This window comes from Urocitellus parryii, chromosome 3, assembly GCF_045843805.1.
Source record: "Urocitellus parryii isolate mUroPar1 chromosome 3, mUroPar1.hap1, whole genome shotgun sequence".
Taxonomy (NCBI): Eukaryota; Metazoa; Chordata; class Mammalia; order Rodentia; family Sciuridae; genus Urocitellus; species Urocitellus parryii.
Window position 1 is genome coordinate 176,126,529 of NC_135533.1, and position 12,716 is coordinate 176,139,244.

General features: G+C 38.9%; 2 pseudogenes; one reads left to right on the top strand and one right to left on the bottom strand.

Moving 5' to 3' along the window:
- Positions 1-1,983: 1,983 nt before the first annotated feature.
- On the top strand, positions 1,984-3,524 carry LOC113182662 (mitochondrial import receptor subunit TOM40B-like; annotated as a pseudogene).
- Positions 3,525-10,956: 7,432 nt separating this feature from the next.
- Positions 10,957-11,542, bottom strand: LOC113182617 (N-alpha-acetyltransferase 20-like; annotated as a pseudogene).
- Between the last annotated feature and the right edge of the window lie 1,174 nt (positions 11,543-12,716).

Consider the following 12,716-nt stretch of genomic DNA (forward strand, 5'->3'; position numbering starts at 1 on the left):
GTTATACAGATTTAATGCAATCCCTATTAAAATCCCAATGACATTCTTCATAGAAACAGAAAAAGCAATCATGAAATTTATTTGGAAAAATAAAAGACCCGGAATAGCTAAAGCAATCCTTAGCAAGAAAAGAGAAGCAGGAGGCATCAGAATACCACAACTTAAACTATACTACAGAGCTATAGTAACAAAAATGGCATGATATTGGCAACAAAATAGACTTGTAGACCAATGGTATAGACTAGAGGACAGAGACAAACCCACATAAATATGGTTCTCTCATACTAGACAAAGGCGCCAAAAACATTCATTGGAAAAAAGATAGCCTCTTCAACAAATGGTGCTGGTAAAACTGGAAATCCATATGAAAGCAAAATGAAATTAAACCTATATCTCTAACCCTGCACAAAAATCAACTCAAATTGGATCATAGACTTAGGCACTAGAACAGTGACCCTGTGCCTAATAGAAGAAAAAATAGGTCCAAATCTTCACCATGTAAGCCTAGGATCTGACTTCCTTAACAAGACTCCTATAGTGCAAAAAGTAAAGTCAAGAATAAATGAGATGTATTAATATTAAAAAGCTTCTTCTCAGCAAAGAAAACAATTAATATCATGAAGAGAGAGCCTACAAATTGGGAGAAAATCTTTACCACATGCACCTCTGATAAAGCATTAATCTCTAGGACATATAAAGAACTAAAAAACTTAACACCCAAAAAACAAATAACCAATCAATAAATGAGCTAAGGAACCAAACAGACATTTCACAAAAGAAGAAATACAACTGATCAACAAATTTATGAAAAAGTGTTCAACATCTCTGGCAATTAGAGAAATGCAAATTAAAACCACTCTAAGATTTCATTTCTCTCCCTTCAGAATGGCCATCATCAAGAATACAGGCAATAATAAATGTTAGTGAGGATGTGGTGGAAAAGGTACACTCATACATTGCTCAATTCACAATAGCTAGACTATGGAACTAACATAGTGTTCCTCAATAGATGAATGGATAAAGAAAATGTGGTATATATACTAAATGGAATATTACACAGCTTTAAAGAAGAGTGAAATTATGGCATTTTCCAGTAAATTGTTGGAGTTGGAGAATATGATGCTAGGCTAAATAAGCCAATCCCACAAAACCAAAGGCCAAATGTTTTCTCTAATATGCTGATGCTAATTCACAATAAGGTGGGGGGGCACTAGAGAAGAATAGCATTACCTTAGACTAGGTAGAAGGAAGTGATGGGAGGGGAGGGGATGTGGGGATAGGAAACATACATTATGTAACTACATGATCAATATGATTCTGCAACATGTACACTCAGAAAGGTGAGAAATTATATCCCATCTATGTATGATATATCAAAGTGCATAAATGTATCCTACTGTCATGTATAATTAAAACAAATAAAAAAATTTAAAAAAAACAAGTCTCTTCTAGAAATTAGAGAAAAAGAAGAGATTTATTGAGTTAGAAGAAAATGCTGAGAAAATCACCTAGAATATAGCATTATTGTCATTTGTGGGTTTTTTTGTGATAGTAATAAAGTTATTTGTTGAAAGCCTTGAAAAAAATCAATAAACAGGATGCCCAGTTAAATTTGAGATTAAAATTAACAATGAATAAGCACATCCCTAACATTGTATGGGACATATACTTTAAACAGATTCATTGCAGTTCCCATCAATATTCCAGTGATGCTCTTCACAGAAATAGAAAAAACAATCTTGAAATTCATTTGTAAAACTAAGAGACCCAGAGAGTAATCAAGATGGCTGACCCCATCAAGAGGACCGTGGTGTGCCTGGGGGAAAGGGACAGCAGAATGGTCTGAGATGGTTTAGCATTTGATCATGTGGAAATTTCTGAGACTGGGGAGCCTGATGATGGGTAGTGGGACTCATGGTGGATAGAGGAAGCCAGAGTCCATTCCCAGGCTAACCATAGCCCTTCCCTGTCCTCTGGGCCAAAATGGGTAATACATTGGGCCTGGCACTGATGGGGACTTTGCCTGCTGTAGCCCCTGCCAAGAGGAACCTCTACTCCACTCTGGGAGTTTTGATGTGCTGCACCAGCTATGCAAAGACGTATTCCCAGCACAGATAGAGGGAGTGAAGCTCCTTGTCAACAAGGTTCTGAGCAGCCATTTCCAGGTGGCTCACACTGTGCACATGAGTGCCCTGGGCTTGCCTGGCTATCACCTCCATGCAGCCGATGCAGGGGTTTGGCAGCTCAGCCCCACAGAGGTGTTCCCCACTGTGGTAGGGGATATGGACAGCAGTGAAAGTCTCAATGCCCAGGTCCTACTTCTGTTGGCAGAGTGGCTCTGAGCTAAGACTGCCTTCCAGACACAACAGGTCAAGTTCCTGAGATGGCAGTTTGACGGCAAGTATCGGAGGGATGACTACACAGCCACTCTGACCCTAGGAAATCCTGACCTGATTGGGGGATCAGTGACCATGGTTGCTCACTTCCTGCAGAGCCTCACTCATCGACTGGTGCTGGGAGGAGCGCTGGTTTATCATGGGCAGCCAGGTGAGGAGGGGGCCATCTCGACTCCAGCTGGGAAGTACTCAGCTGTACACTGGGTAGCTACATTGAACGTGGGATCTGGCAGGGCTCATCCAGCTATTACCATAGGGCAAATGAACAGATCCAAGTTGGAGTGGAGTTTGAGGCAAACACAAGGCTACAAGACACAACCTTCTCCTTTGGTTACCACCTGACTCTGCCCCAGGCCAATATGGTATTTAGAGGCTTGGTGGATAGTAACTGGTGTGTGGGTGCCATACTGGAGAAGAAGATGCCCATGCTGCCCATCACCCTCGCCCTTGGAGCCTTCCTTAATCACTGGCACTGTTGTAGGGACAAACGAGGCAAGGCACCTAAGATAGCAGGAAACAGTTTTATTTGGCTGCAGCCAGGTTCAGAGGGCACACAGCTTTTGCTGTAATCAATCAATCCTCTGAACCTCGAGTTCAGGGAGTTTCAGAGTTTTATACCCAGTGTGTAAGGGGAGGGCCTCAGAAGTTCACAGTCTGCAGAAGTTCACATAAAAGCAGCTTTTCTTTCACTATTCTGGGCAAATTAACTCTTCAAGGACAACACCTGAGAAGGGGAGAGCTTCTTCTCCCCTTTCTTTCCTCCCCCTGCCAGCTGTTACCATGGAGCCCATTTGTAACTTATCTTAAAAATGTAGACATCTCTGTGAAGCCCCAGCTCAAGGCCAGTGGCCTTGTTTGCACATTTCTACAAAGTACTATACTGGATATATTTGTGAAAAACTAGTAAGGGGGTGTCCAGCACCTGGAGTGCTGGTATCTTCCTGGCCAGTGGCCAAGTAGAACAGGGCGACATGAAAATAGGAAGTTTATCTACATCGGACTTTTTTGCAGACTCTTTTGCTGACAGTCCTAAAATCAGCCATGGTGAAGAGGGCTTTTCTGTGGAGAAAGGGGGTGCCACTTCAGCACAACAGATTCCATGGTGGCTTCAGCATCACTGTGGGCTGAGGTTGTCCCAGAGCCAGCCCCGACAGCTGGAACCTCTGAATCAAGTACCCTAGGGACAGAGACTAGGCTCCTCTCCAGAGCCCACCTTGCTGGGTGACTTCTAGGTCCCAGAAGCAGTGTGGGGGACAGGACCTTACCCTTCTCAAAACTGGCACTGCCACTGGGTCAGCTAATTAAGTTTTGAGGCTCCCACTTCTGCCACCAGCCCCCATATCATGTCCCCCTTACTCTTGTCGCTCTGGACTAAGGGAGAAGGAATAAGCAATATGTCTAGTTGAACTCCCCTCTTCACTTCCATCTTTGTTTTCAAGCCCCTAGCTCCTTCCTCTCCAGGGCAGAAAATTCTGCATGGGATTAGCTTCCCCATCCTGTTTTCCCATCCCAGAGTCTCCCAAGGCTGAGAAAGTAGGGCTGAAGGGCTAAATTTGGGGGCATCAAAAAGTGGGACCTACCTATTCCCAGAAGTTTTACCTCTTAGCCTTGAGGCTTCTTCTTCTTCATCTTCTATGTATCCAAAGGACAACCTTATCCCCATGGTCACCCCTGAGTACCCCAATGATTGCATGAAGAGGCATTTATTGCTTTCATTACAATCACTGAGCTCCCTTTCTCCTGGTCCTAGCAATTTCCCCCTTTCCAGTCCAGTGTGTCCCAAGTGGGCTGGGGAAGGAAGCCAGTCTGGGCCTCAGCTGCAGATCTCCTGGAGAAGTGGCATCATGACGATAGTCCCTGTATGCGCTGGATTTGGTACCAGTATGCGTCGTTGATGCTCTAGAGTTCAATCAACAGGAAAAGCAACTTTGCCTATAGAAACCCTTGAAGGAAGTAGTGGGGTTACCAGGGAATAGGAAGAAAATAAGACAGCTAGAAGTCTTATCCTGAGGCCCTGACCCCCTGAATTGACCCTCAGTGAAACTAAGTCTGAACTTTAGAAAAAATCATGCTCTGGTATGAAAATTTGTCAAATGTTCAAAAGTCCCCCAAAAGGGTGTCAATCTGATACTATCTTCTCTCATAATGCCCAGCTTTTCCTGAACTCTGAGGGCCAAGTGTTAAGGAAGCCCCAGACTTGGACAGAACTTCAACTGTGTAGAGTCTGAGGATTTGGCCTTCTATAGCAAGTTCTAGAAGGTGGGTGTACAAAGTATCCTCTTTCTGGCAAATGAACTTATTGAGGAGTGAGCAAGAGCAGAAGTGGCACATACCTCAGAGCCCAGCTAGATCATGAACTTTTGAACCAGGGATACAAAACTGTGAATGACCATTACTTCAAGGGAAATGAAAAATTTGAGGAATTGGCCAAGTCAAGAGGTGAGAAAGGGCCAAGGAACAAGAGTGAGTGAGACTCTTCATGGTCTACTTTAGTCTGGAGAAGTTGGAGTACTAAGGTGATGGATGTCATTAATCTCAGGAATGCTCTTATAAGAACCTGTGAGCTAGTACTTTACATCTCTACTAAACAAACAACAACAAAAAAAATCTGGAAAAAAAATAAGAGACCCAGAATAGTCAAAGCAATCCTTAGTGAGGGAAAAAAAAGCAGAAGGTATCACAATACCAGACTTTAAATTATAGTACAGAGATATAGTTTAAAAAAAGAAAAAAAACCCAGCATGGTATTGGCACTAAAATAGGCATGAAGACTATGGACAAACCCACATAAATACAGTATCATAATAGACAAGGGTGCCAAAAACATACTTTGGAGAAAAGATAGCCTTTTTAACAAATGCTGCTGGGAATACTGTAAATCCATATGTAATAGAGTGAAATTTAACCTCTATTTTTCACCCTGCACAGAACTCAACTCAAAGTTGATCAAGACCTAGAAATTAAACCAGAAACCCTGCACCTGATAGAAGGAAATGTCAACTCAACACTCCAATATATCAGTTCAGGAACTGAATTCTTTAATAAGACTCCTAAAGTGCAAGAAATAAAATTAAAAATCAATAAATGGAATGGCATCAAATTTAAAAGCTTCTTCTCAGCAAAAGAAACAATAACGTGAGAAGAGAGCCTACAGCTTGGGAGAAAAATCTTTGTCACTTGCTCCTCAGATAAGGTATTAATACCCAGTATATACAAAGAACTCAAAAAATTTAACATGAAAAAATAAAATAACCCAATCAATAAATGGGCAAAGAAACTAAAGAGACATTTCTCAAAATAAGAAGTATGAATAAAGGTCAACAAATATATTTTAAAAACTGCTCAACATCTCTAGCAATTAGAGAAACGCAAATTAAAACTACACTGAGATTTTATCTCATTCTTCAGAATGGCAATTATCAAGAATACAAGTAAAAATAAATGTTGGCAAGGATATGGGAAAAAGGTACACTAATATATTGTTGGTGGGAATGCAAATTGGAGCAATCACTCTGGAAAGCCGAATGGAGATTCCTCAAAAAGCTAGGAATGAAACCACCACTTGACCCAGTTATCCCACTCATTGGTACATATCCAAATGATTTAAAGTCAACATACACAGTGATGCAGCCACATCAACATTTACAGAAGCACACTTCACAATAGCTAAGCCACGAAGCCAATATAGGTGCCTTTCAACAGATGAGTGGATAAAGAAAATGTGCTTTATATACACAATGGAGCCATAAAGAAGAATGATTTTATGGCATTTGCTAGTAAATGAAGGGAACTGGAAACTATTATTAAGTGAAATAAGCCAGTTCCCCAAAGTCAAAGGTCAAATGTTTTCTTTGATATGTGGAAGCTAATCCAAAATAAGGAGGGGGATGAAAAAAAAATACTAGAAGAAAGATCAGAGGAAACAAAGGGGAATGAAGGAAGAGAGGAGAATGGGATAGGGAAAGACAGTGGAATGAATCTGACCTAATATTCCTGGGTACATATATGAATATACCACAGTGAATCTCACCATTATGTACATCCAGAAGACAGTATTTTAAAAAAAACCTAAAAGTAAATAGCAGAAATATCAGTAAAAAAGAGAGAAGGGAACAGGAGGTGGGAAGAAAGGAGGGAAAGGGGAATTACTGGGGACTGAATTAGAATAAAATATATTCCATGCTTTTATAATTATCTCAAAATGAATTCTATTGTCATGCATAACTAAAATAAGCCAATAAAAATATTTATTGTTTATCTGAAAATCCAATTTTAACTGGGTATCCTATATTTTTTATTTGGCAACCCCAGATAGGAAAAAAGTAGAGAAGACAACTAGAATACAGTCACAAGAGTTTGTGGTCATTGCAGATGAAGAGATGGCAAAGATTCCACCCCTATTTTGGAAGTAGACTCTTGGAGATAGATTGTTGTGGTGGGTGAGTGAAAGAGTCTGAGATCAAGGGCGACTGAGACTCTGTGGTGAGCCATTGGCTAGATAGAGGTGCCAGGATAGCCAATGTCACAGAATGAGAATACAATTAGTTTTGACATTCCAGTCTGCTATTCTTCCCTTGTAGTCACACACCCATGTAGCTATATTTGCTACAGCAGTTACCTGTTTATTGATTGGTTTCAATATAATCTGCTATTAAAACCGAGACAGAAGGAACAAGTCTTCTGTACTGCCAACAACAACAATAACAAAAAAATAGCATGCATATCTCTCAATTCAAGCTCTGCTTTGCCTAACATAGCATTGCATGTGACTACGAGAAATACTAAAAACATCTAGGATCAGTAGACAATGTAAATTAAATTAGTCCACAAGAGGGAGGAACTCTGTACCATGATCTGGCCTTCTAATGGTATGGACAACTCCCTTAACTCGATTTTCCTCCTCTTTCTCTTCTTCCCTCTTCCTTTCTTCCTTTTCAGTGCTAGGGATTGAACCAAGGGTCTCATTCATGCTAGGCAGGTGCTCTACCAATGAGCTTTACCCTCTGTCCCCCTTATCTTGTTGATTATGTAAAATATAATCAATGTAATCTATCCTATCACATAGCTTTTGCAAATAAAGTGTGGATTACAAATATGAAAAATACTTCAGTAGCATTAAGGAACTGTTGTGAACTAGAGGTCTCCCCCCAAAATTCACATCCCCACTGTGATGCCCAATGTGATATTATGTGGAGATAGGGAGTTGGGGAGGTAGATAGGGTTAGACTAGGTCACGAGGTAGGGCTCTCTTGATGGAATTAGTGGCCTTATAAGAGGAGAAAGTAATCCCAGTTTACAACATCTCCCACATTAACACACACAAGGGAAAGATTATGTGAATACTAAGAAGGTGACCATCTGCAAGTCAGGAGCACAGGCCTCACCAGCAACCAAATGGGTAAAAACCTTGATTTTGGACTTCTAGTTGAGAAGAACTATGAGAAAAATAACTGTAAGAAAACAAATTTTTCCTGTTTAAGTCATGTTGTCTCAAGTCATTTTTTTACTAAAACAAGATGATTAATATTGATACTATCATTTTTACAACAATAATTAGGTGTAAACCAGCAAGAATTTTACACACATACACACACACACACAAAAAAAAAAAAAAAAAAAAAACTTGCTATTTTTGGTCTGCCAATGAACTTGCTGAATCTGTAAGCCAGGCAACCTCTGGAGCATGGTATTAAATCTTGGAGTAAATTACATTGTTTTTTTTCCCTTGCCTTCTTCTTTTCTACCTCCCAAACATACACATTAAGGGCAACCTTGAAAAAAAAGATGTCACAAAAGGTGTGAGTGTGTGAGAAAAGGGAAGGGAGCTTGGTTGCTAGGAAACCAGGGAACCAGTCTAGCTAAACAGTAGGTGCTTAGGAGCTGTGTGGATTGTGTGGATATGTGTATGTGAGCACCTGGGGCCTTTCTCTTATAACACCAACTAGGAAGCTGCCTCATCCAGCTCTTCAGTTGGAAACCTGGCTCTGACATCAGATATAACATGATGTTGATTAATGTGTAGACTTGTAAGGTTTTCCATTGCTAGAAAGAGAAAAACCCAACTCTAAAGAAAGAGAATTTGTTATATAACTGGAAAGTCCAGGGGTGGATATTGCTTTGGATCCAGTGACTTGAATGATGTCATTAGCTAATTTTTACCATATCTGGTTTTCTCTGTGGTTTCATTTTCACTTATTTTTTTTTCCTGGCTGTAAATGGGTCTCTGCAGGTGGTTGGACATGGATAGTTTAGCTACAGAGGTCCAGGTTCCTATTGGCTCCAAGAACTATCCTCAAGCATAAGAAGAGCTCCTCTTTCTCAGGATCCAAATATAATATCTCAGAGAAGAGATCTGATTATTCTCTGTGAGTCACAGGCTCTCCTATTGGACTGATTATTATGGCCAGAGTAACAGGGCACTCTGATTTGCAGCCCTATTCGAACTCCATGAAATAGGGAGCGGAAATTCTCCCAAGAAAAATGAAATATTTTAAAAGACGAGGAAGTGAAATAGGCAGGTCAGAACAGTAGCTATCCACAGCAGTACTTGAAAAAAACCATTTATACTGTTTGCCATGACTTTAATTCTATGGAAAGTTTTAATCAAAATGACATATGAAGAGTGCTCACTGAAGCATTGTTTTCTTTCTTCTTCTTCTTTTTTTTTTTTTTTTTTTTTTTTTTGGAACTGGGGGTTGAACCCAGAGCTTTGTGAATGCAAAGCAGACACTTTGCCGCTGAGCTACATCCCAGCCCTGAAGCATTGTTTTCAATAAGGAAACTAGAAACAACTCCAATGTACACCACAAAGATATAATAGATTATCTTATATTTATACAGTTTATTGCCAAAGAGCATTTAAGAAAGAGGTAGAGTTATCTTGACTAACCCAAAAGGGTGGCCTTGATATATGTTAAGAGAAAAAAAAAAAAAACAAGTTGCAAAAAAAGTGTGTTTAAGATATATTTTTTTTGTAAAATTTTAATATTCAGAGAAATAACCTTGTAGGCATGTGCCCCAAATTCAGTTTGTTATTATAATCCTTTTTTGTGTGTGTTATAAACTCCTGAAAGTATGATATTTTACAATGAGCAAATGTTAATTTTGTGTTTAAGAAACCAATAAAGATGCAATTTTTTTTAAAAAAATTCGTTATGGGCATTTAAAAAAATAGTCTTACTGATGTTAATCTATATATCATGAAATTCATTCTTTTAAAGTTTATAATTCCATGGTTTTCAGTATATTCAAAAACTTGGGCAACCATGTCACTATGTAATTTCAGAACATTTTAATCAGCAATAAAAGAATCTCCACAGCCACATAGTGGTTACTATATACTCTCTTCTGCCTGGTAAACACTAATTTACCCTCTGTTTCTATAGATGTGTTTATTTTTAATATTTAACATAAATTAAATCATACAATATGTAAAATTTTTTCTGGTTTCTTTTATTTAGGATAATGTTTTGTAGGTTCAATCAGATAATTAGTATTTATAAGTATTTCATTTTTTTACTACAGAATACTATTCTATTTTATGGATAAACAGTACCATATTTTGTTCATTTCATTTGTGTATCTGTTGATGGACGTTTGGGTTCATTCCACTTTTTGACCATCTTAAAGAATACTGTTCGGGCTGGGAATGTGGCTCAAGCTGTAGCGCACTCGCCTGGTATGCGCGGGGCACTGGGTTCGATCCCCAGCACCACATAAAAATAAAATAAAGATCTTGTGTCCACTGAAAACTAAAAAATAAATATTAAAAAATTCTCTCTCTCTCTCTTAAATAATAATAATAATAATAAAGAACACTGTTAATCTAGGTATAGCAAATGTACATAGGCTGTTGTTTGGACTTAGGTTTTTAATTCTTTTGGGTATGTCCCTAAGAGTCAAATTGTTGTGACATGTGGGAACTCTATGTTTAACCTTTTGAGAAATTGCCAAACTATTTTCACAGCATCTATAGCATTTTATATTTGCACTAGTAATGTCTAAGGGTCCTTGTTGCTTCACATTCTTATCAACACTCATTACTATCTGACTATCTGTTGTCTTTATTTTAGCCATCCAAGTGGAGCTGAAGTGACAATTCATTGTGGGTGTTTTTTTTCTTTTTTAGTCAACATGTATTTTATTATACATCTTAGATTTATACATTTCATATATGCTTTTAAAGCTTCAATTAACAGTTGAATACAAAATTTTTAAAAAATACACATATATGCAGCTGTGGTTCTCAGGCACAGAATTTAGGAGATTGGAGCAAGTCTTTTCCTGGCATACAGTGGACATTATGAGCCATAATAGTGGAAAATTTCCTTCTGACCTAGATGCCTTCTTCATTGAATTTTATTAGAGCAAACAGCTTTAAGACATATGATATTGCTAAATGGAAACAATGAGATTGAAAATATGTTTAATCTGTATTTTCTTAATGTCTTTAAGACCTTAATGATTACTTTCCTCCTAATATTGCTCCAAGATCGCCCAGTGAAAATAATATTGTCCATAGTTCTATTTGGAACAACTGCCTAAGAACCACTGCCTATGGTTATTCAATGTATTCAGGCCTCACAGGATGAGGTAATGGTACAATGGATTTTTTCTCGGTGTCCTTCCTCATATCATAAGCATCCTCATTAGGCTCTCAGTTGCTGGCTGACATACTCTATGACCGTCCTATACACACTATAGCCCAGTTGCTTGTGCATGTTGACTGCAACTTGGTTAAACACTCTTACAAACAGATCAACAAAGAAAAATCCACCCTTTCTTTTAGAAATCTCCTCTAATAACTCCACAAGTTTAGTAGTCAAACCAAGGTGTCAAAATTCAGGGGCAACAAACAGAGCTGTGACATGCTCATGACATTCTTCCCTGGCTCCTGAGCCTTTTGCGTTACCCATAATATAACCCATCAATTCTCCACCAAGTGCCTCCAGAACAATGAAATCACTGGCCAGAGGGTGAGGCACTGTAAGTAGAAAGGAATTCCAGACTAGATCCTACCCTCTGTTGATTCTGCTGCCATACTGATAGTTTGCTCTGGAGCCACTGAGGAAATCTTTAACGTTTTTAAAGGATACAAGTTCTTTAAGTTGGTCTAAATTAATGTTGTTGAAGCGAAACCCGGAGTGTGGTCAACTTGCCACCATCGCCACCCCAGAAAGCCAGCGTGTCTCAACCCTGTGCTCACCCCACTGGAAGTCCCTTGTAGATTTGGGGCCGGGGTGTCAGATACCACGGATTGAATTCAGAGTCACACCCCCAGTCCTATTTTGCATTTTTTTTCACAGAGGGTCTCACTGAATTGCTTAGGGCCTCACTGAGTTGCTGAGGCTGGCTTTGAACCCGCAATCCTCCTGCCTCAGCATCCTGAGCCCCTGGGATTATAGGCGTCAACCACTGCACCTGACCAATTGTGGTTTTGATTTTGTGTTTTTCTACTGACTAATGATGTTGAATATCTTTTTGTGAACTTACTGAGTATTTGTATGTCTTCCTTGGAGAAGTGCCCATCCAAATCCTTTGCCAATTTTAAAATTGGGTTATTTGTCTTTGCATTATTCTGTCTTTGTTGTTATTGTTGTATATTCTGTAGATAAATACTAATATTGTTTCCCATTCTGTAGGTTGTCTTTTGACTTTTTTAATGATATCCTGTAAGACACAAACATTTATAATTTTGGTTAAGCCCTACTTATTTGTTTTGGATTTTTTCTTAATGCAAGGTCATAAACATTTATACCTATGTTTCATTCTAAGAGCCTTCCAGTTTTAGCTCTTAAGTTTAGGTCTATCATCTACTTTGAATTGATACTTTTATATGGTGTGAAGTACATGTATGTGTAGTACAAGGGGATAGGGAGCAGGAGCTTGGGAGGAATAGATGAACTCTAGATAGGGTTGGAGGGTAAGGGAGGGGGCATGGGGTAATTAATGATGGTGGAATATGATGATCATTACTATCCAAAATACATGTATGAAGACTCAAATTGGTGTGAATATACTGTGTATACAACCAGAGATATGAAAAATTGTGCTCTATATATGTAATAAGAATTGTAATGCATTCTGCTGTCATATATAAATTTAAAAAATTACATAAAAAAGAATATGGCCTTGCCCAAAAAGAGAGCTAGCCTTTGCCTTCAGTTTAGTAATCTGCTTTATACATGATAGAAGTGTCCTTGTTTAGCATGTCACCTGGCCACACTAGATCTTAGGATGAGGCTGATCACACTAGACTCCACTAGACTCACCAATGTGAGTTAGATGAAGGCTGGCCATATTAGAAAGACTGTGTGATTT